This window comes from Condylura cristata, unplaced genomic scaffold, assembly GCF_000260355.1.
Source record: "Condylura cristata isolate star-nosed mole 26May11 unplaced genomic scaffold, ConCri1.0 scaffold00005, whole genome shotgun sequence".
NCBI classification, from domain to species: domain Eukaryota; kingdom Metazoa; phylum Chordata; class Mammalia; order Eulipotyphla; family Talpidae; genus Condylura; species Condylura cristata.
Window position 1 is genome coordinate 10,244,877 of NW_004567106.1, and position 23,068 is coordinate 10,267,944.

General features: G+C 38.7%; 1 pseudogene across 1 annotated transcript; it reads right to left on the reverse strand.

Annotated features, from left to right (window-relative positions):
- Positions 1 to 11,841: 11,841 nt before the first annotated feature.
- LOC101626224 lies at positions 11,842 to 12,559 on the reverse strand (annotated as a pseudogene). The gene has a single exon (XR_001145069.1). The product of XR_001145069.1 is annotated as a translationally-controlled tumor protein pseudogene (transcript).
- Between the last annotated feature and the right edge of the window lie 10,509 nt (positions 12,560 to 23,068).

Here is a 23,068-nt window from a genome sequence, read left to right on the forward strand (position 1 = left end):
AGTGTGTGTGTGGAGAGGCTGCAAGTTGTTCTTTCCCTGATGCCTTTTTCCCCTGAGTACTATTAAGAAACCTGCAGGAATGATGCCAAGAGTTCCAAGGTTCTCTCTCTCTCTCTTTTTTAATTTATTTATTTATTCATACAGAACTGGGGTACAGGCCAGAGATGCGGATGGTGAGAGGATTCACCAGAGACAGAGTGAGGAGCAGAACAGGCAGATCGACGAAGTACACTGCTGAGGGGAGCAGCGGGTGGGTCAGGAGAGGTCTGCCACGCCATGTGGTCACCTCCAGGGCAGGCGGGAATCGAACTCATGCGGAAGTGGCTTTAGCTTCTTAGTGCTGTGCTTTAACCCGCTGCGCCACCAGGGAGGGCCCCAAGGTTTCTCTTAATTAACCTGAACCAACCTAGCCTCGGATGGTTGCAATACACCCTCAACAAGAATGAACCCTGCCAATCCCTTGAACTTAGTCTCTAGGACTTTGCCATAATATATTTTTGATGACTGAATCACACAGTTTTAGATACTTTGCCACAGCACCTCTAACAAAGTAGTAACCCCTGAGCTAGATCCAAGAACATTTAAAAAGGGGCTTCACTGTCCCAAATAACAAAAAAGTAGTGGACTTGGATCCTAGACTTTCTTCCCCTTCTACCCAGTTTACATGGTTTCTTTCGTGGTAGCTATTTCGTCTCTCCTTCTCTCTGAAGCTACTATAGGCACATTTTAACTAGATGTAAATATGCTGATATAGTGTTCAAGATTTATCATCTGGTTTGTCCAAGTTTCACACCCTATTTCCCAGCCCCCAAATATCCTCTTTCATAAAACTACAATATGTGTATAAGCATCTGGCAGGTTATAATGATCCACTGCCACGTTTTAAGATAAGGAATGACTTGAATAAAATGGCACTTTAGGAAGTTAATTAGTGACAATGTGAAAGAGGGATTAGAAGGAGAGAGACACAGAGGCTGAGAAACAATAATTATTGTAATTGTTGAAACATGACCAAATAGTGAAGAGATTTTGACTCAATCTCAAGTTCCCAAACTTGAGGGTACACCTGAAACCAATGGGCGGGGGGGCTTGTTCCTACATTTTCCTAGGCCCTCTAAGAAGTCTATTTCAGTAAATGTAGGTGAGAGACCATGAATTTCTATTTCTCATTTCCCAATTGATGCCAATTTTACTGGCCCAAGAAATATCATTAAGAATAGCTGGGTGGGGTCCTCCCTGGTGGTGCAATGGGTTAGAACACAGTACTGCAAGCCAATCGCAGCCACTTCAGTGTGAGCTCGATCCCTTGCCCTGGAGGTGAACCACATGGCGTGGCAGACCTCTCCTGACCCACCTGCTGCTCCCCTCAGCAGTGTACTTCATCAATCTGCCTGTTCTGCTCCCCACTCTGTCTCTGTTGAAGCCTCTCAAAGCCCCTGCTTCTCTGGCCTACACCCCAGTTCAATATGCATAAATAAATAAATTTTTGAAGAAAAAAAAAGAATCGCTGAACCAGACCCTCACATCACCATGCTCTAGAGAATGTGGACTACAAGTTCTACTTTTTAGAAATCTTTTTTCTTTCTTTCCTTTTTTTTTTTAGTTTGACTTTTGGCAAAAGCAGAGTTAGTGTTTGCTTTTATGTTTGTTTCGACCTGAATTATCCAAGCGAGGATGCCAACTCAATGAAAACTGAGCATGCAAAATTCAGTCATATTTGGGATCCTATTCACTAGGGACTAGAAGCATGAGAAACTATATCTAAGAGGAAAAGATCATGAATTGGTACCCTCGCATCTGGCTACCATTTTCCTTAAGTTAAAACCTAGGTTGATGACCATCCCTATCTAGTTTCCCTACCCCAGTGAAGCTCATGGATTTATGATTGTTAGAATCTTTTCATTTGATTTTTAAGAGCTATTTGGCAAATTAATAACTAATGGGTCTGTTCATTATTCTACATACATAGATTAAGAAAATAGGCCCCCCAATCTATAGATAAAAGAAATGAGGAGCAAAAAGACCCTGATCCTTATCCAATTTTTGTTCTTGCCAAGATTTTAATAATTCTTCCCAAAAAGATTAATGAGCAAGCTCCAGAAATTTCCCTTAACATATATGATATGAACAATATTAGACTGGTCATTAAATTCACACAACCAATTTAAAGCAAATCACCATAGAATTAAAGTCCATTAAAAACAGCCCGTCAGCCCTAATGGACCTCTCCATTGGTAAATTATGGATTCTGCTTGCAACTCATCCTATAGGATTCATCAAATTTCTGTTTCATTTCTCTGTGTTCTAAGAATTAATTTTATGTAAAGTGACTTCAAGTTACAGATTCAGCAAATATCCCCTAGTTAAATGAAAAGAAAAGAAGCTTCTTGTTTCTCATTTCCTTCAAATTCATAAAGAGAAAAATGCCAAGAACTGTACTTTCTATTAAATTGAGAAGAGAGACGTGTAAGGAGGAAAGAATTTTGTTCAACAATAGCAGCAGTGCCACATAGCTGACCAGCTGGAGCCCAGCCCAGCTGTGGCCCAGCAGCCCTCCCTTCCATTTCCAGAGAGAAGCCAACGTGGCTCTACTGAGGAGCCTGACAGAGGGCAGTTACCCTCAGCCTCCATCTGAGAAACCAGTCAGACCTCAGGTAGCATGTGAAACTCTCTCCCCTCCCTCTTCTTCCTCTCCTGCCTCCCCCACTCCCTCCCACTCTCTCTTTTTCTCCCTCTCTCCCTCCCAACCTCCCTCTCTCCTTCCCCCTTAACTCCAATCATTTAAATCCATTTTGTGGCTTTCACATAAGCATCTTAGTGTATTAGGTTCATCCAAGTCATCCTTGGATTTAAATGAAAAATGAGTAGCCTTTATTTCCTTGGGGACTTAATTTTCCTCAAAAGATGAGGATTACACACTGAGGCTTTATCTTTATGAAAGAGAGCAAGAGGCAGAGAGACAGAGTGAGAGGCCATTCTGAGACCTGAGTTTCAAACCTCTCCTTCCTGATTACTATTTAAAGCACTTATTCTGACTTGGAGAAAATGTAATATATAGTTCCTTAATGTGTTTAGTTAAGGGCCTCATGAATCATGTGGATTTCTCTGCAACCTAACTGGTCATTATGCTGACCCAAGGGTGTGCCATTTGGTGGACACTTCATCTTTGTACCTCTGTTTGTTTGTAGTGAGCAAGTTCAGTTCTGTAAGACACTGATTAAAGGGACAATGGAAGTTAGTCTCCCCTCTCCCCCTCACCCCACCTCCTCCCCCCATTACCCGCCCCCCAACCCCAAATTGCATACAGCAAAAAGCTGCTAAATAATGTTTGCAAAATTGAAAATGTCCAGCTCTCTGACTTGACAGCAATTTGGTTTGGGACTGCCAATTCTAGCTTAAGTTCTCAATAAAGTTAAGACTACTCATCCTGAATTATTCCTTTATAGGAACAACACATTAACTATAAATAAATGCAACAGTTGTTGCATTTCAAACCTCCTTTTTAACTACAACACTTACTCTTAATCTTCCCAAAACTAATGAACCAGAGCTGTTTCGTTTGCTTGCCATTAGACTTCAACTTCACAAGGAATTTTTCTAAGAGGAGCAAGGCAGTGGGGGATGGTGATGGCAGAGAGTTATTTAGTACAACTCTGAAGAGCTGAGGGAGAGGCTGTGCTTTCTTACCAGCTGTTATACATCAAGGAGAGACAGGCTTCTGTAACCCTTTCCTGGCACACTGCTTCCAAACAAAAGCAGGCACTCTGGTTTTATCAAGATTTTCCTATGAAGACAAACACACAACCAAACACTATAAACTAATTCAGCTCTAAGTATGAGAAATAAAATGTGACTCTGTTTGAGTCTGTGTTTTGGGAGAAAATGTGAAAACACAGAGGCTTTGAACAGTGTAGGCATCACTGCACCTCCAAGTGCCACTTTTTTTCTTCTTTCTCCAGGAAAGTTACTTTTCCACAGAGGCTTAGGGAAAGAAAATGCTAATCTGAAAAACAGAAAGAAAAAAGCCCAGCAGAGACCTGCTCTGGATCAAATCCCAGCAATGTACGCACAAGTGCTTCCCTTAAGGGTTAAGCATAGGCCACCTCCCAGGAAATGACAAGTGATCCCACCACCAGAGTTTGGGTCACTCCCTGCCCCCTCCCCACCCCAACATCCAGACTTCAGACTTCAAATAGTTACAAAAAGCATTTCGTTTGAAATAATTCCTGAGGTTTAGTTTGCCTCACAAACCACATTCTTTTTCCCCTCCTCCCCCAACCCAGTTAAAAAAAAAAAAAAGAGGAAAGGGAAAATGTCTTAAAATTCTGATGATAGATTTTCATAAAATTGTCCACGTTGCTTGCTGAAGGGGAGGGTGGGGGTGTGTCACAGATCTCTGTAAAGTATATAACATCTGTAGTTGCTAATATTTTTTTCCTTCATTTAGCTATATTTTATTGTCTTTTACGTTTTCTTTGCAACTTCAGTTGTTCCGATACTTTTCATTTGTAGTTTTCTATTTTAAGATTTTTTTTTTTTATTTATGCACACAAGCACTGGGGTACAAGCCAGAGTTGCAGGGATGAGAGGATTCACCAGACACAGAGTGGGGAGCAGAACAGGCAGATCACCGAAGTACATTGCTGAGGGGAACATCAGGGTGGGTCAGGAGAGGTCTACTGTACCATGTGGATCACCTCCCCAGGCTGGGGATTGAACTTCCTGTGGCTAGAGTTCATAGCACTGTTCTGCACTTTAACCCAAAGCGCCTCCTGGGAGGATCCCTGTTTTAACATTTTAACTCTGTTTTAGCCCTACCTCTACAAAGATATCAACTATTTGTGAATCTATGGACCTATCAAAACTTTAAGTCAATGTCTGAGCTTTCTTTAACCTGCAGTGGCCTGAGGTCTACCCCCAAAATGTCTCACTCAATGAGTCCAGTTTGGGAATTTAGGAAGGACCACTGGCCCTCCCATGATTTTAATGCAAAGCTTGCCTTGGAAAACCTGCAACACAGTGTATACACACACAGGTCTCCCACTTAATGACTCCCATCAGAAAAGAGCAGGCATCTTTGAGTTTTATTTGTAATTGCATTGTTTATTGCCAAACTTCCTATAAAAGGAGCAAGTCTGCCCTCACAACTCCTACTTCTTAATCCCACCCTCCTTCACTTACTCTGAGTACCAACTACCTTTCCTTCTAGCGATTCATAGATTAGTAGTCTAAGACCTCTTAACCCTAAAATTCAAAAGTCTTCTTTAGTTACCTGATTCTTAAGCACATTTTTCAGTCTTAATGCTTGACCTACTTACTTTCTTGAAGCCCCTCCCTCTCCTGGATTATGGAACTCCACACTCCTTCAAGTCTCTTCCTATCTCTGCTCTTTTTCTGGATCTTTCAGCTACAAAAATTCCCCCAAATACATATATATATGTTTGTTTGTTTGTTTGTTTTTGCCTTTTCCATCTCTAACAATTCTCCCCTCTGGCAAACATTTGCAACTCCAGTGCTGCTACTACCAACTACTCACTAGGAGTTCTCAGATCTCTCTAATCCTGACTTCTCTCCTTCAATTTTTGCAAGAGTCCTTCATCTGGTTCTCCCACTGCATCTCCAAAGTACCAAAAAAAATTATCGTCTTCTCCCAAAACACTGGTGACCTGGTGTTTTTTTATTCTGCTCAATAGCAGCTCAATCTTCTCAGTAATCAACACTTGAAGATACATCATCTTTAATTGTTTTCTACCACTAATCCACAATATTCGGGTAGATATCTAGGCTTGTTGATTATTCACCCACATTCCTCTTACCCAAACTCCTTTCTATTCCCACTACTAGACTATAAATTCTACTGTATTTCAAATGCTTTTTGAGGACAAGGGTATTAAAATAAAGATTCAAAATGCTCAAGATAAGATTAGACACTCCTTGAGAGACTCATAGAATTTAGGTAAGTCAAAGGAGAGATTGGGTAAAAACTGATGGGAAGATCAAAGTGGGTAGAGGTACAAATGCAGCAATAAGAATGGTACACAGTAAGAATTTGACTAAGTCAAGTGTAGCCGTCTTAAAATGTTGCTCCTAACAAGCCATGCTTCTGTTATAATTCATCACCCTTGTGTAGTTTCATCCTGAAGCTCACTAGTCACTGAGTTTCTCTTTGTGATTACATAAGGGAGTAGAAGTGACACTATGTAATTTCCATGCCTAAGACAGAAGTCTTGAAGTGTCTGCTTTAGTTTCTTAGAACACTCTGTGGGAGACTAATAAGAAATCTGAACACTCTGCTAGAGCCTACATGTAGGAAGTCTGTCAACAGACCAATTGCACCCAGCCTTTTTGCCATCTTTGTTAAGGCAACTCATACTGAATCTGAACAAAGTCATCTTGGGCCCTTTGTAACAGCTACCAGCTTAACCCTGAGTAATCTCAGTCAATACTAACTAGGACAGAATAATTGCCCAGTTCATCCAACTCAGCTCACATCTATAAATCAATAATTAGGTGTTTTAAGCCACTAAATCTGGGCTCGTTTGTTAGTCAGTAATAGATGACCAAAGCACAAAGGCTCATTTTATGTGTGTGTGGTAGAAAATAAAATTATATATGTATATATACACACTATACACTTATATATACTAGTTCCAAATTATGGATAGTCTTGAGAATATCAAGTAGAGAGGCTGGTATAGGTATAATTACTAGTACCAGATAATAGGTAGATGATGGAAGCTTTAGATCAGTGCAAAGGTAATCATAGCTTTATAAGAATTTATTTTGGCAGAAATACACAATGGATAGAGAAATAGCAAGCATTTGCCAGCATGGTTTAGAAAATTTAAGGTCAAAACTTGGTTAGATAGATATTGAGAAAGTTCTTAAGTTTGCTACCACCTCAAGGGATTGTTATGATTGCTAGATCAATGATTTGCATAATACTACTTTGAAAATTCATTTCAAATTCCATAGTAAACAAATTCATGTTAGCAGATGAAGAGGAATCTAGAGGCATCAGCAGCAGTAGGTTTGGAACAGAAATCTGGGTTCAAATATATTCCTTACTGAAGTTGATTGTTTTGGTCCCTTCCTGGTCCTATTTTCAATCACTTTCTGCCTCATAATTTGTGCTCTAGCCATGGTAACTATGGATGGTGACTTCAACATGCCACATATATAAATATATATATATATATATATGTAAGTTTATTTTTACGTCATTCTGTGACTTTTTCCATCTGTAATTCCCGTGGGCTTCCCATCGCCGAATCACCCATGTGCCATCACCATAGTCCAGTGCACTTCCCTCCCCTCACCGTTTTTGATCCCATTCCCCATTCCATATACCAGTGTCTCTAGTATAGAGTTATTCATCATTATTATTATTTTCTTTCCTGGACCTTTATACTCCTGCTATTATTGAAAGCATCGTATTTTTCCTTTTCTTTCAGCCTTATTTCCAGCTCCATCCATGTTGCTGCAAAAGGCATGTGTTTATCTTTTTTGGTTGTTGAGTAATATTCCATTGTGTATATGTACCGCATCTTTCTAATCCAGTCATCTACTTTTGGGCATTTGGGTCATTTCCATGTGTTTACTATTGTAAATAAAGCAACAGTGAACATGGGGGTGCATGTTTTTAAATCAGTGTCTTTGTGTCTTTTGGGTAGATACCTAGGAGTGAGATTGCTGAGTCAAATTGAAGCTCCATTTTTAGCAGTTTGAGGACCCTCCAAACAGTTTTCCATAGTGGTTGTACTAATTTGCATTCCCACGAGCAGTGCAGGAGAGTTCCTTTTTCTCCACATACTCACCAACATTTGTTGTTGCTAGCTGTTTTAAAATGTGTCATTCTCACTTGTGTGAGGTGATATCTCATTGTGGTTTTAATTTGCATCTCCCTTATTACAAGTGACAACACATCATACTTTTTCTAAACTTTACCACTCTGCTTTGTTCTGTTCCTTTTACCTCTAAGTTTCTTATCTATCATGCCATGCCTTTTTATCTTTCAACATGCAGCTAGGAGTTTGTTTCTCTTGACAACTTTTCCTTGATTCTTATAGTTTGAATTAAATGTTTCCACATCAGGATCTCTCATATCAAGAATTTTATTAGCAGGATCATTGTTCTCCACAATGATTCAATGGCGCTTGTTGGTTTAGATATTTGGCTCCTTAATTCACTACATACAGTCTGAGCTTGCCTGGCATATAGTAAGATCTTAATAATTCCTTTCCTTTTCTTTTTATTAACTAGAAAATTAGAGATAGCAATATAAGAGGGACTGAAACAAGGGAAAAACAGTATTTCATGGTTGATATTGAAGAACACTGTGGAAGAACACAGCTTTGTATGTGTATGATGAGGACATTCCCACAGAGACTTTGAGAAAATGATAAGGATTCAAGACTTAACAGAAGAATTTTGGAAAACGTAGATGTGATTATGCTGAATTGAGAAAATGGCAAACATCCTAATAGAAAAATATATCCAGATATAGTTGAATATGTAAGGCTAATATTGAGTTTATAAACCAAAAGTCAACCTTTAATGAACGGCTTGCATTTATATGATGGTATGTTTATCTCCATGATAAAAGGTATTCTCAAAAGAATAGCATGCAGAAAGAAGAGGAGGCCCATCTTTAGGGACCAAGGAGTTATACAGGGAAACTGAAGTAGGTCAACATTAGTGAGATTATTAATGGTAATGTCACAGAAATTAGTGGCAATTGTCTGCTGGTCAGTAGCAAAGAGATGTCCTGGACCATCTCAAACATACAATGTACAAGTCTAAGTTCAAATTCACAAGTCACCCTTTCCTCACTTCCCCATCTCTGATAATGATACCATTATCCATTCAGTATTCCAGAGGAACTCTAGGAATCATTTTCAGTTCTTCCCTCAATCTTGATATTGTCAATGAAGTCTATGAACCTCTCCTTGAAATGCAATACTCCTCTCATGTCCAGTCACCACCACCATGTGATATGATACAATGGATTTTTAACTGCCTTTCTTCAATATCAACTCCTTTTGATCTATCCTTCCCTCTGCCAAGATAATTGTTCAAATACTAATCAAACTGCAGGCAAATCCTACTGATAATCCCGTAATGATTCTTCACTCCTTACAGTTCACCTTTGTCTTCCCTGGTATGGACATTGCCTACTTTATTTCTCTGTGGAGTCCTTACCATAAGCAAACCCTGTTTTTCAGTCTTGGGAAATTAATGATATGTATTTCAAACACAAACTGCTGAAAATTTATCATTTTTTAAATCTCCAATATCCACCAATAATCTCATCTTCCAACAGGATACTCTGTCTTAGAAATGTTACAACAAGGCAGAAATATGGAAATCATGTTTATTTCATTCCTTTTCCTGGTTTTCATATCCCAAATCCACCAAACTATCTTCATCCCCAATGTTATCATTCCAGACACAGTGCCATTTGTCTTTCATCTGGAAGAGTCTCTTAAAGGGTCCTGTTCTGCACACGCCCCTCCAGTTTTTTTCTCCAAACCACAGACAGGTTATCTTTCTGAGCAAAATCTGGTTAGGGTTACAATTAGAATGCAATTTAGAGTTAATTTGGATTAGGATTTAATACTCTTCAGTGGATTCTCACTGCTTCTTTAAGAAGCCTTTCAAGGCCTTCCATGTTTGTCCTCTGGCTAACCTCTATAAACTCAACTGCTACCTCACCCTCTCTCTTCACTAATTTGCACTCATCTGTTATGGACTAAGTATTTGTATTCCTTCCCAAAATTGAATGTTGAGGCCCTAATCCAATGTGATGGCATTTGATGATTATCTGGCAAGATAATTAGTATGATTTGGATGAGGCCATGAAGGAGAAGCCACTGTGAAGGGATATTGGTATTTTAAAATAAGTGAGCATCTTGACTGTCCAACCTCCAAAATTATGTGATGTAAACAGGTGCTATGTAAGCTGCACAATCCAGGGTAGACCATTCCAGTTCTGAGTTTGTCATTTCCTGAGTTCTTCCCTGTCTCCCATGGTTATATCAAACCCTCTGTCATATATTCCCATAGCACCCTGCATATTTCCTATCCAATGACTCATCAATGTATCCTGCAAGCTTGTGTAATGCCTGTCTTTTCTGCTAGACTATGAAAGAATGAGGGTAGGAATAATCTAATTTTCACATTATATTATTAATATCTTTCATGGTGCCTGAGATGTAGTAGGCATAAAAGAAATATTTAATAAATGAATGAATGATTTAATTGCACCATATCACCATGCTTTTGCATATTGCTATTTATTTCCTGTGATGACAAGCTGACAACTTGACTTATCAAGCCTTAGCATCTCTTCTTAAGGAATCACCTTGATAATCTCAAGCAAAATTAGTTCTCTCACTCTGGTTTCCCCACAGAAAGACCGGCATCACATTTTGTTTTTCTCTCATACATCTCCACTAAATTATCAGCGACTTGAAGGCAATTGTCATATTAAGCATCCTTCCCTCCTCAGTACCAATGATTCAATGCATGTTTGCTAGATTAATGGGAAAATGATTCACTTCAGAAGGAGGTAGGTTAAGTAATATCTCTTCCAATATTGAGGGATGGAGCTATCTCAAGTATTCGGTGATTCTGGTTCTTCATTGCCATATTAAAAAGGTATTATAATCAGATAAGGGTTGTAGAAAACGAAAGTATACATACAAATATAGTAAAAAATAAGGGTATAAATAAATTCTTATTGTTTTCTATGGTACAATAGTGCAATCCTTTTTTTTTTTTTAACAATTGGCATAGTGGTGACCACTTGATATTTGGGAAATTCATCTAAAGCATTCAGTTCTGTACTATTTTAATTTGTATCATTAATTTCCACTATTCTTTCTTAAAACATTTTTTTTCTATTAAAATTCTTTAAATTATCACTGTAATTTTCTGACTTTACTTTCTACAAATATTTTGGACATACAGTCTATAGCAGCAAAAGATTAAAGTTAAAGAATTTCAGGTGAGCTCTACTATTTCAGACCTTTGCCATTGATTTATCAAAAGACATTAATGGTACAACTTTATGTCTCTGGATTAACTTCATTATGCCTCACATGAAGTATAGCAATCAGGACTGTACAAATAGAGCACATGTTCTCTTAAGTCCTTTTCTGCTCCCCACATCTGCCATGGAATTTCAGAGCTGCTGCATCTCTATTCAGACAGTTTCTTCAGCTTGAAAGGAAGATTCTGAGAAAAAAATAGATAGTAAGTGTTCACTCTGTTCTATTTATTTATTTTTAATTGAAAGAATATCTGGATAACCCATCAAGTATTACCAGCATTGTATACCCATCACCAACTCACTCAGATTATACCACCATAGACTATTATGCTTCCTTCCCTCTTTGTTCTTACCTTTGCCCCACCCACCCCCTCCTGTGGTATTTCAGTTCTGTAGTGCGCTATCAAGTGTTAGTGTTTTAAGTTTGTCTTTCTCTATTAGTTTATTGACTTTATATTCCACCTACTAGTGGCACCATCTGGTACTTACCTTTCTCCTTCTGACTTACTTTACATAGCATTATCTATCCCTCTAATCTCCATTCATGTTGCCACAAATGGCATTAGTTTATCTTTTTTGAATGCTGAGTTATATGCAATGTGTATGTATACATACCTCCTATTCTTGATCCACTTTGGTTCTTTCCATAATTTAGTGATAGTAAACAGCAGTGTTATAAATACGGGAATTACAAGTTTGAATTAGTGTTTTTGAAATTTGGGGGGTTGGTGCCGAGGAGTGGAATTACTGGGTCAAATGGCAGATCCTTTTTTTTTTTTTTTTGAGTTTAAATGTATTTTATTTTTAGACAACCTACAAGACATGTTTTTCTTAAAAGCAATGCCTCCACTCGAAATAAATCAAGGTCAAAATAAATGAAGAGCTCAAGATGACATCAGTCCCGTTTGTCTGTCCTGGTGTTGTGTGAATGAAAAGCAGCAGCCAGTTATGATGACAGGTGATAGATCCAAGTAATTGCCAAATTTGTTAACATTTTTCCATTTCTAAACCATCCATAAAGAAAATCATATATGGTGTCACACTATTCTCACAGTAGTCCAGCAGAGCAACCATACCATCTGTATTCATGTTTTCACCAATAAAGAACTGGTAGTTTTTGAAATTAGCAAGGATGTGCTTGATTTGTTCTGCAGCTCCCGTCATAAAAAGTTTTACTCTTTCTGGACTCTGTGCTTCAAGTTTGCCTTTAATTGATTTCATATAATCTTCGATGTACTTCTTGTAAGCTTCTTTTGTGAAGCTGATTTCCTGCAAGTGATGGTCCATGACAATGTCAACACCAGTGATTACTGTGCTTTCTGTACCTTCGCCTTCGGGGCCTTCAGCGGAGGCATTTCCACCAATGAGAGAGTCATCAATGTTACCCTCTGTCCTACTGACCATCTTCCCCTCCACCTCCAGGCACAGTCCTTCCGCGACCTCCCGGATCTTGTAGAAGTCGGAGAACATCTCATCATGTCTGATGTGGTCCCGGTAGATAATCATGATGGCGGCGCCAGGGAGACCACGGCAGCGCTAGCTTAGCAGGAGCAGCTTAGCAGGAGCCTGGAGCTCGGAGCGACCGTGGTGCAGCTGGAGCGGCGCAGGTGGGGAGGGAGGTGAGGGGGGAACGGGCGGAAAAGCGGCAGATCCATTTTTAATGGTTTGAGACTGTTCGTACTATTTTCCTTAAGGGCTAGACTAATTTGCATACCCACCAACAGTGAGTGTTCCCTTTTCTCCACATCCTCAACAGCTCCTGTTGTTTCTGGACTTTACCATATGGGTCAGTTTCACAGGTGTTAGATGGTATTGCATTCTGGTCTTAATTTGCATTTTGATAATAGTAAGTGATTGTGGACATTTGTTCCAGTGCCTGTTGACTGTTTGAATGTCTTCTTTGGGGAAGAATCTGTTTAGATCTTTTGCCCATTTTTTAATTGGGCTATTTGCTTGATTTTTGTAGAATTTTATGAGTACTTTGTTTTATGAGTGTTTTGTAGATCTTTATATTAATCCTTTGTCAGATGTGTGGTGTGCAGGTATTTTTCCGGTGCAGTTGGGTATCTTTTCATTTTAGCATAGGTGCTGCTGAAGTGAGCACAGGTTCCTTTCATTTTAGTTATGGTTGCTTTCACTTTACGGAGCTTTTCGTTTTGATGTAGTCCAGCTATTTATGTTCTCTTTTGTTTTCCTTGCTCCTAGGGCTGAATTTCTAAAGGTATTACTAGAGTTTATGCCATGAAATCTTTTGCCTATGTTTCCTTCATGTAGTTTGTGTTTCCAGGTTATAAATTCAAGTCTTTGAATTGACTTTTGTGTATGGAATGAGATCATGGCCTAGTTTCATTCTTTTGCATCCAGTTTTCCAAACACCGTTTATTTTAGAGGCTATCCTTGTTGCAGTGTATATTTTTGGCTCCTTTGTCATAACTTAACTGTCCATATAGGTGTAGGTATATTTCTTTCTGGGTTCTTAAGTTTGTTCCATTGGTCTGTTTCTGTTTCACTACCATACTATTTTACTTATAATGGCTTTAAAGTATAGTTTGAAGTCCAGAAATTGATATCTCCATTCTAGCTCATCTTTGTCTAGATTGCTTTTGCTATTTGGGATCTTTTGTGATTCCACCAGAATTTTAGTAGTATTTGCTCCAGTTCTTTGAGAAATGCCACTGATTTTTTTATTGAGATTACATTGAATCTATATATTGCTTTGGGTTGGATGGCCATTTTCACAGTGTTGATTCTTCCAACCCAAGAGCAGGGAATATTTTTCTATTTCTTTGTGTCTTCTTCTCTTTCTTTTGACAGTGTGTTATAGTTTTAGCAGTCTTTGCCTCCTTTGTTAGGTTTATTCCTAGGTGGGTTTTTTGTATAATAGTAAATGGTATCATTTTTTGCTTTTCTAGCTTATTGTTTGTATGTGAGAAGGAAATTGATTTATGTGTGTTGATTTTATTCCTTGTCATTTTGTTAAACTGATTAATTGCTACAATTAATTTTTCCACATAGTCTTTAGGGTTCTCTATGTATATGATCATGTCATCTGCAAATAATGATAGCGTCACTTCTTCTTTCCCAATATTAATTCCTTTATTTTCCTCTTGCCTAATTGCTCTAACTAGATCTTCAAATACTATATTGAATAGTGGTGGTAAGCGTGAACATCTTTGTACCAGATCTTAGGGGAAAGGCTTTCAGTCTTTTCTTTCATTATTAAAAATGATATTAGCTATGAGCTTGTTGTAAATGGCTCTTATCATATTCATTTCTTTCTATATTTGAATCCAGTTCCATTGTATGGATATACCAAATTTGGTTATCTATGCATCCATTGATGGAAATTCTGGGTGTTTCTACCTGCTTATTATTGTGAATAGTGCTGCTACGAATAGGTCAGCTTCTTAATGACTGAAATGATTTATCTTGCAATGGGCTACTGGTTAAAAGTTTGTTAAGTATAGTGACTTAAGTTAATGCCTTAATGATACTGTAAGACGAAGTCACATACACACACACACACACCCTATTTCTCCTCCACTCTCCTTCATTCCAAATATATAACATCAATATCTACTTAGCTGACCAAAGCAAAAATAATTCCTCTTAATTCTTTTCCATTTTCCAAATCTAAGTGATCTCCAAGTTCTATCAATTCTATATCCTAAACTCACTCAAAACCATCCATTCCTCTCTATTTTCACTGCCTCAGACTTAAAGTAGGCTTTCATAATCCCTCATCTGCATTATGACAGTGCCTTTCTAAGTAATGCCCGGGTTTTGGGCACTGTTTGCTTTCAATTGTTACTTAGTTATATTACTAAAATATAAATCAGATGGTATCATTATCCTGCTTAAAGACCTCCAGTGATTCTACATGGACTATATTTTAAAGGAAGACTCCTTAATATGACACAAGTTGTTCTTCATACTTTTTTCTTTCAATAACCTTATTTTTTCTACTGACAATTATACCCTAACTTGTAACTCAGGACATATATATATATTCCTCTTCCCCAAACATTTTCTCTTCTCCTTCATATCTCTACTCATTCAACAAATGTTCAATAAATACCAGCACTGCTTCAAAACATGTTAAGTACTATTGATGCAGTAGTGAATAAGACAGGCTAGATCCCAACCCTCAGGGGACTTGCAGCAGTGGCAATATTGACAACTGAGTGGGTAATTATATGTCATGGGATCTGTCTTGTAAGTTGTAGTATCCCTCCTGTCTGTGCTCTAGATGCCAATAGCACATTGTCCCTCTCCAGTTGTAACAGTCAAAAGTATCCAAGTCTTTTGGGGGCAAAATCATCCTGAAAAAAAGCACTATTCTAGTGGGAGACTTACCTATAACATTAAATTTTGAACTACAAGTAATGATAAATGTTACCTGCTCTGCACATGTACTGTCTCTCTCAGAAGGATTTTCCTCTCCTTTCTGCCTGGTGAATTCCTCTAAGATGCAGAGTCAATGTTCCCTTCCCCAGCAACTCTGCCCAATGTTCCCAAGCAGAATGAGTTATTTCTTATCCTTTAATCCTTCTATACACTTACTTAGATCTTGTTAATACATTTTTCACTGTGCAAATGCAAAATATCTTTGTCTTAATGAGCTAATGTCCCCATTAGTAAATTACCCCTATTTCAAATTTAGCAAACCAGGGATTTTACTGTATGTAAATTTAGCTTTGCATATTTTCCCAACCATGAGAATTTTAGTTCCAATATATAAGAATTATGAATCCATTCTATTGGGGATAATTAGAAAAAAAATTGAGTATTGGGAATAAAAAAGGGAAAGGAAAGCAGATGGCATGGCAATAACAGAAGTTTTTGCCTTGCGGCTTTAGGAAATAAGGGAATCAAAGGAGACATAAGCCAGGACCTTAAAATGGCATTCCCACAGCTGCAAGGAAGAAGGCAAGTGATTTTTATGTAAGAAGGGCCTGATGGCATGTGCTTTGGGGAGGTATCTCTGGGAATGTGGATGAGGAGTCAACAATTCCAAATCATGAAGTTAGAAACGCAACGTATATTTGGGTGGAGAACCAGATACAAGGGAAAACTCCTTTCACATGCTTATCATCTTCAGTAAGGTAAAACAAAGTTATGGGCATTTCATTGAAATGGCAGAAGAGAAGACACTGAGAAAGTTCTAGTGAGCAAAAAATAGTAAGTGAAAGCAATTGTACTATAACCATTATTAATCATTTAAGATGTGAAAAATGTCAATGGTATTACTTATTTTGCAGATTGTCTTGAGTGTTTCTACTTTAGAGACAGTAAAAAATGCAAAAGGGTTTGTTTTGCATTTAGTCACTCTAATAACTTTATTTCCCCCCTTAAACTTTTTTTTTAAAAGATTTATTTATTCATACAGAACTGGGGTACAGGCCAGAGATGTGGAGGGTGAGAAGATTCACCAGAAACAGAGTGGGGAGCAGAACAGGCAGATCAACGAAGTACACTGCTGAGGGGAGCAGCGGGCGGGTCAGGAGAGGTCTGGCTCGCCATGTGGTGCCATGTGGTCACCTCTGGGGCAGGTGGGGATTGAACTCATGCGGAAGTGGCTTAATCTTCTCAGTGCTGTGCTTTAACCCACTGTGCCACCAGGGAGCTCTACCGCCCCCCCCCCCAACTTTTAAGTAGCTTAACTGAGATCTCCTAACCCTCACATCTGAGGAAATGCTATACTGATGACTATTTACAGAGATTGGAGTCTATATTGTATCCCTATGTCTCTCCCCATATCTGGATCTGGCACAAAATTATGACTCCATTATTTGTTGAGTTTATGACTCAAAACAAGATATGGTTATAGGAATGGGAAAAGCCCATGCTCTTCTCTCAGATAGATGTTTTGAGAAAGAAGTAGAGATTGAGAGCAGCAACAACAAAAATAGACTCAGCTGCAAGCAGCAATCATTGGAAGTCAGAAATAGGGAACTCAGGGAGAGAACTAGCTTGTGCTGGGCCAAGCCAGACTGCTATGTGTGAAGTCCTTCAAGAAGGAATAAAGGTGTTTCAACAGGTACTGGAACATGGAGCTAAGTGGACATGCTACTGATGATCCAGGCAGACGGATCTGCAACAGTAACTGAAATGAACGTAGAGATACAGTGATGTAGGTCAGGAACAGGACCCCAGGCTCAAGGATGTCGGGAAAGGACTATAAAAGTTGAGTTGTCAAGATCACAGTGAAGGCCCAGTTTTCAGCACTGTGCCTTGCATAAACACCAGTAGAGTTGTTGAGTGCATGAATGAACTGCAGATTAAACAGAGTAAAGCTGATTATAGTGGGAACAGGCACATTCTTGACAGAAGAACTCAAGTGAAAGAAGTGAAAATACAAGTTATGTTGAAAGAATTAGCATAAAATTTAGATGGAGGTTTAGAAATGGGAAGGCCAGCAAAAAGAATAGTGCCACAAAGTCAAATCCAATACATGGCAATTAGATAATAGTAGAATTAGTGCTTCTTAAATTCATCTTACACAAGGACAGGGCCAGTTTCCAAAGTCTGGGAAACACAGGATCTGCAGTGTGCATATGTGGTCACAGTTGTGAAAGAAGAGCCCTATCAGAAAACCCAGTAGGGATTCACAGACAGAAACAATGTCTTCTGTGATTGTTATAGTCCAACATCTTGCACATCCTGAAGTTCTAAATAGAAGATCTATTCTCTTGCTTACTCTCCTGGGTGCTTCAGAAGGAAAGGCCATTTTTTAAGGCCCTAAAGTGCCATTTTTATTCAAGTAGCAATATGTGACATGAGAACTACTGGGAATAGAAGCATGTGTCTGTAATGTCAATATAGAAATAAAATGCTTCAAAACATCATGTAGACCTTTGGGGGCATTTTCTAGAATGAGTAATGGACTTGCAGTAAACCATGAATCTTTTCTGCCTCACCTGATCCTTTTAATTACCGAGGGAGTTGCAGCCAGGTCCACAGAGTGTTGAATTCTGGGGTACTGGTGACAGCAGGGAGTTAATTGGTCCACAGAGGAACTGAGGCTTACAGTCCAGATTTCATTAGCACCAAGTTCTAACCATTAGGCCAATCACACTCAGTACTGTTGAAGAGTTAATATACTCTTTGTCACATATTTTCCTACTGTAACTAGTATGTTGCCCAAATAACCTAAGTAGAATTTTGGATCAGCAAAAAAGTATTACAGCTAATCTTCTCTTGATATTACAAACTCTATCAGAATAATTGATAGCCTTTCTGACCACCTAGCTGCCAACCCCTTAAGCCAAGAAGACTCAAGGAGGGCGGGCGGGGGTGGGGTGGTAGTAAATCAACATAATTAGAGAGAGAATAGAAATTAATATGGAAGTAGGCTTTTCAGTCAGGAAACTAGAGAGGAGTTAACATCTTTTAAATGAAATCTGATACTTTTTCAGCATTCACAGATCTGTTCTCCATGTTGTTAGATTTCAGTGTATCAAATTCAAGTTTAATCATAATGGCCACATTCCTTAATAATGGTGATTTCAAACTGTAACATGATCAAAATCACCTAGAGAGCTGTTAAACACAGATTATTGCTATGGAATTTCTGATTCAGTAGGTCTGAGAAGGAGCATGTAATTTGCTTTTCTAACAAGTTCTAAAGTGACACTAATATTACTTATTCAGGGACCACACTCTAAGAATCATTGATTTGCAGAAGACTTTCCAAATCATTTATTCATTAAATATTGTTGCCTTCTTTTATTCAGCAGACACTATTCTGGAATCTGGTTGGAGGTGTGAATAAAATAGAAATTATCTCTGCTATTAAAGACCACTAAGTGAAACCAACCAGTGAATAAACTCCTTCAAATATTAATAAATTATCACTGTGATATAATATATAGTATAATATATAATATGCTAATTTTATGTGTGCATATGTACACACACACATATATTATACACATATACTACTATTAAAGGTATCAGGCAGGCCCTCCCTGGTGGCACAATGGATTAGGAGGCAGCACTGCAAGCGAGCTGCAGGCGCCTTAGTGCTAGTTCGATCCCAGACCCGGAGGTGATCCAGATGGCTCAGCAGACTTCTCCTGTCTGGCCCACTGCTCTCTTCGTTTATCTGCATGTTCTGCTCCCCACTCTGTCTCTGGTGAGTTCTCTCACTGCCCATGCATCTCAGGTCTGTACCCCAGTTCTGTATGCATAAATAAATAAATCTTAAAAAAAAAAGTATCAGGCATTCCAGAAATGTACATATACCATTCTAAAATACCTGGGAAGCATAGACAAAATACTTCAACTCTCTAAGCCTCAGCTTTTTATTCTGTAAAATTTGGAAATAATAAAATATACCCCCCACTATTTAGATAATTGTTAGATGTTTGAGATAATTTCTGTAAAATTCCTAAAGTGTGAAGATGTGATATCACATTACTAACTGGTAGGTTGCCCGTGCAAGTAGACAATTCCAAAGGTCAAAATCGAATTTTAAACTCTACTGTCAGGTAGACCATTCATTTAACCCACTACTTATTTTTAAATGATGAAATGTAAATTCTAAACATGGGATCACATATCATTTTTATGATTATTTTTCTATGTGCAATATAGAAACAAAACAGAATCGATCTTGATTGAAATTTATATGTGAAATCAATTGTCAACACCTGGAAAGTGTCTGGCAACAGAATAAAAGTCTCCCAGTTTCTTCTATCTATTGGGAAAAAAACTGGGAAGTATGAGTCTTGAAACCAAGCCAAACAAAGTTCTAATAAGCCAGAGTGGAGTTTTGGATTATATCATTATTGTGCTGCCCTTTAATTTAAGGATAAATTTGGAAGTAGCTGAAGAAATGTAATCAGCATCTTCTCAAAAAGAAAGGTAGTCTTAATTGAAAAGCTTAAAGGCTTAGAATAATCAATAAAATGATACCATAGAATAACTATCTCCATAAGATTTGTATGCCAAAATACTCTGTCATACATAAGTTAAAAAGTGGTTGTTTACTTTCATATTTCTAATCTTGAAAAATGGGATACTGAATCGCAGATTAATCCTCCAAATTAAACTGGAATTCATAAACTGAGAAAAATTGATTCTGTCTACACATTTGAAAGGAAACTTCTTTAAAAAAAAAAAAAAGATAAATCACTACCAAGTTAAAAAAAACAAACCCGAAAGCACGTAAGTTCTACCTGCTTTAATACTAAAAAGCAACTAAGAAGGGTTTAACATAGGAAACTTAAAAAAGGAAAAGAATATTTCGATGGAAGATGTTAAAATGGGTCCTAGTGTTGAGATTAAACATCTGCTTCAAATGGTATTATTCATACATGCATGCTGCCTTCCATATTACTCCTATCACCACCCTTAAACTATACCTCAGCTATCTCCTATAATTAAAATTCTATAATTAAAATTCCTCTAGATGTGCTTATTAACTCACCTACTACTCTTCCACTTTCTCTCAGTGGAATAGAGTTTATTCCTAAAACCACCCCCACCAAGTTTACCAATGGCCTGTGAATTGCTCATTTATTTAAATCTCGTCAGCATTTACTTGAACTCTCAGAAAAACATGAATGTTCTTAGCATCCAAAACTCTATACTCTCCTCCCCCCACTCCCAGACAACTTGCTCCTTTGCCGTATGATATATGTAGCATTGTGGTTTTCTGCCATACTGCTCCTTTTTAGTCACCTAGATGTTTTTCCTCTTCTGTCCAATGCTCCCATGCTGAACTCTTCAGCATTTTATGCTAGGCTTTGATATGGTCCATCTTCATTCACACATACAACTTAAGGGATTTCATCCATTCATATGGCATCAGTCATCAGATGACTCCTTCCTTTTCCATAAATCTACACCAAGTATTAGTTTTGGACTTGAGGAATAAATGTCTAATTATCTAGACCTATCAACTTGAATGGTCCACAATCCCCCAACACCCAGATTAGACCTCTTTATCTTCCCTTCCTCCAGTCAAAGCCTTTCCCTTCCTTAAATGTTCCCAACTTACAGGACATGGATGATTCCTCCAGGCAGCCAGATGCTACAGCCAGACACCAGGTGATGCTCTTCAAGTTCTCCCTTCCTCCATCTCCCCACAACCAAACATCAACCCTTTATTCACTTCCAAAATATTTCTCAAATTCATGAACTTCCCACCCACTTCTCTCCAACTGTACAGGCAAGACCCCAGTTCAAGCCTTTCCCCAGCATTTCCTTTTGGAGTCAGTACTACAGCCTCCTTACTTATTACAGTCTCTGCAGTGCTCCTCTTCTGATCATTTCTCTTTACTGCAGCCAAAATATAATTTTAAAAGCTCTCTCTCTCATTACAGAATTTCTCCAGTGAAAATCATCTAAACAATCCTTGTAGCACAGCTAAGAAAAGACAAACACCAGAATGCAGCCTTAAAGGTCCTGTTTGATGTGGTTCCTGCTAAATCCACCAATTTTATCTTTAGCTCCTTTCTCTATTGTCCTCCTTTCTATCAAGCCACCATGGTGCCATGCTTTCATTCCTCAGATGTATCAGATTTTCTAAAATCTGTGCCTGGCTCTCTTCCTCATGTCTTTTTTTTTAAAAAAGATTTATTTATTTATTCATACAGAACTGGGGTACAGGCCGGAGATGCGGAGGGTGAGAGGATTCACCAGGGACAGAGTGGGGAGCAGAACAGGCAGATCGACGAAATACACTGCTGAGGGGAGCAGCGGGCAGGTCAGGAGAGGTCTGCCGCGCCATGTGGATCTCCTGGGGCAGGCGGGGATTGAACTCATGTGAAAGTGGCTTAAGCTTCTTAGTGCAGTGCTTTAACCTGCTGCACCACCAGGGAGGGCCTCCTCATGTCTTTTTTTTTTTTTTCCCTTTTTTTTTTTTAAGGATTTATTTGTGCACACAGAGCTGGGGTGCAGGTCAGAGGCTCAGGGATGGTGAGAGGCTTCACCAGAGACAGTGTGGGGAGCAGAACAGGCAGATCGACGAAGTACACTGCTGAGGGGAGCAGCAGGCGGGTCAGGAGAGGTCTGCCACGCCATGTGGTCACCTCCGGGGCAGGCGGGAATCGAACTCATGCGGAAGTGGCCTTTAAATTCTCAGTGCTGTGCTTTAACCCACTGCGCCACCAGGGAGGGCCCCTCATGTCTTTTTAATCACATTCATATTCAAGGTTTGCATGTGTTGCACCTCCAGGAAGTTTGCCTTAATTCCATTCAGCTAAATTTGGATTGGGTCCCCAGCTCAAATCCTCCTGCAAAAACATTAGCAGCCAATGCTCCCCATCACAGTACTCCCAGCAGTCTTCTCTCTCCTCTGACACAGTATCATTTCCTGAAGGCCATGGCTATGTTATTCTATTTGAATAATTATGTACCCATCAACGAGTACAGTGCCTGGCACAATGCTAAACATTTCACAAATGACTATATAGCTGGTCACGTTTAAATAATCTGAATAACCTCATTGATACACTGTATCTCCAAGCCTCCCAAATATCATAGAGAGAAGTAAGTCCTCAAACCTTTTCAGCAGCCAACTTAATTATCAGTTAATACCTTCTTAGCCATTGTTTGACAATCAACTCAGTTAGAATTAAAACTAGAATGAGATGGTGTAGTATTTTGGTGCTTTCCACAGAGTAGATCCTAAGTAAGTATTTGAAAGGAGCTGTCAGTCAGATGCTTACCTCAATCAAAAAAAAAAAAAGTGGAAGTATAAGACAGCATGAGCTTATCAAACTGTTCTACATTCCTTTTTTAGTCAGAGTCTCAACCATTCTCTTGAGATACTTTGAGGTATGTAGGGAACTGAAGATTTTTTTCAGCAATGATTTAGGATAGGAACCCAATTATTAACTGTGTGGCAACAAAATGTAAGGGTTAATTTTTCTCTGCCTCCCTCCATCCATCCATCCATCCCCTCTCTCCTCTAGTCTCAACCTTGAAGCCATTCACCACTCTACTCTGTTACTCCTTTATTCTCCAACTCAGTCTACTACCTACCCCAGCCCCCCTTCAACCCCC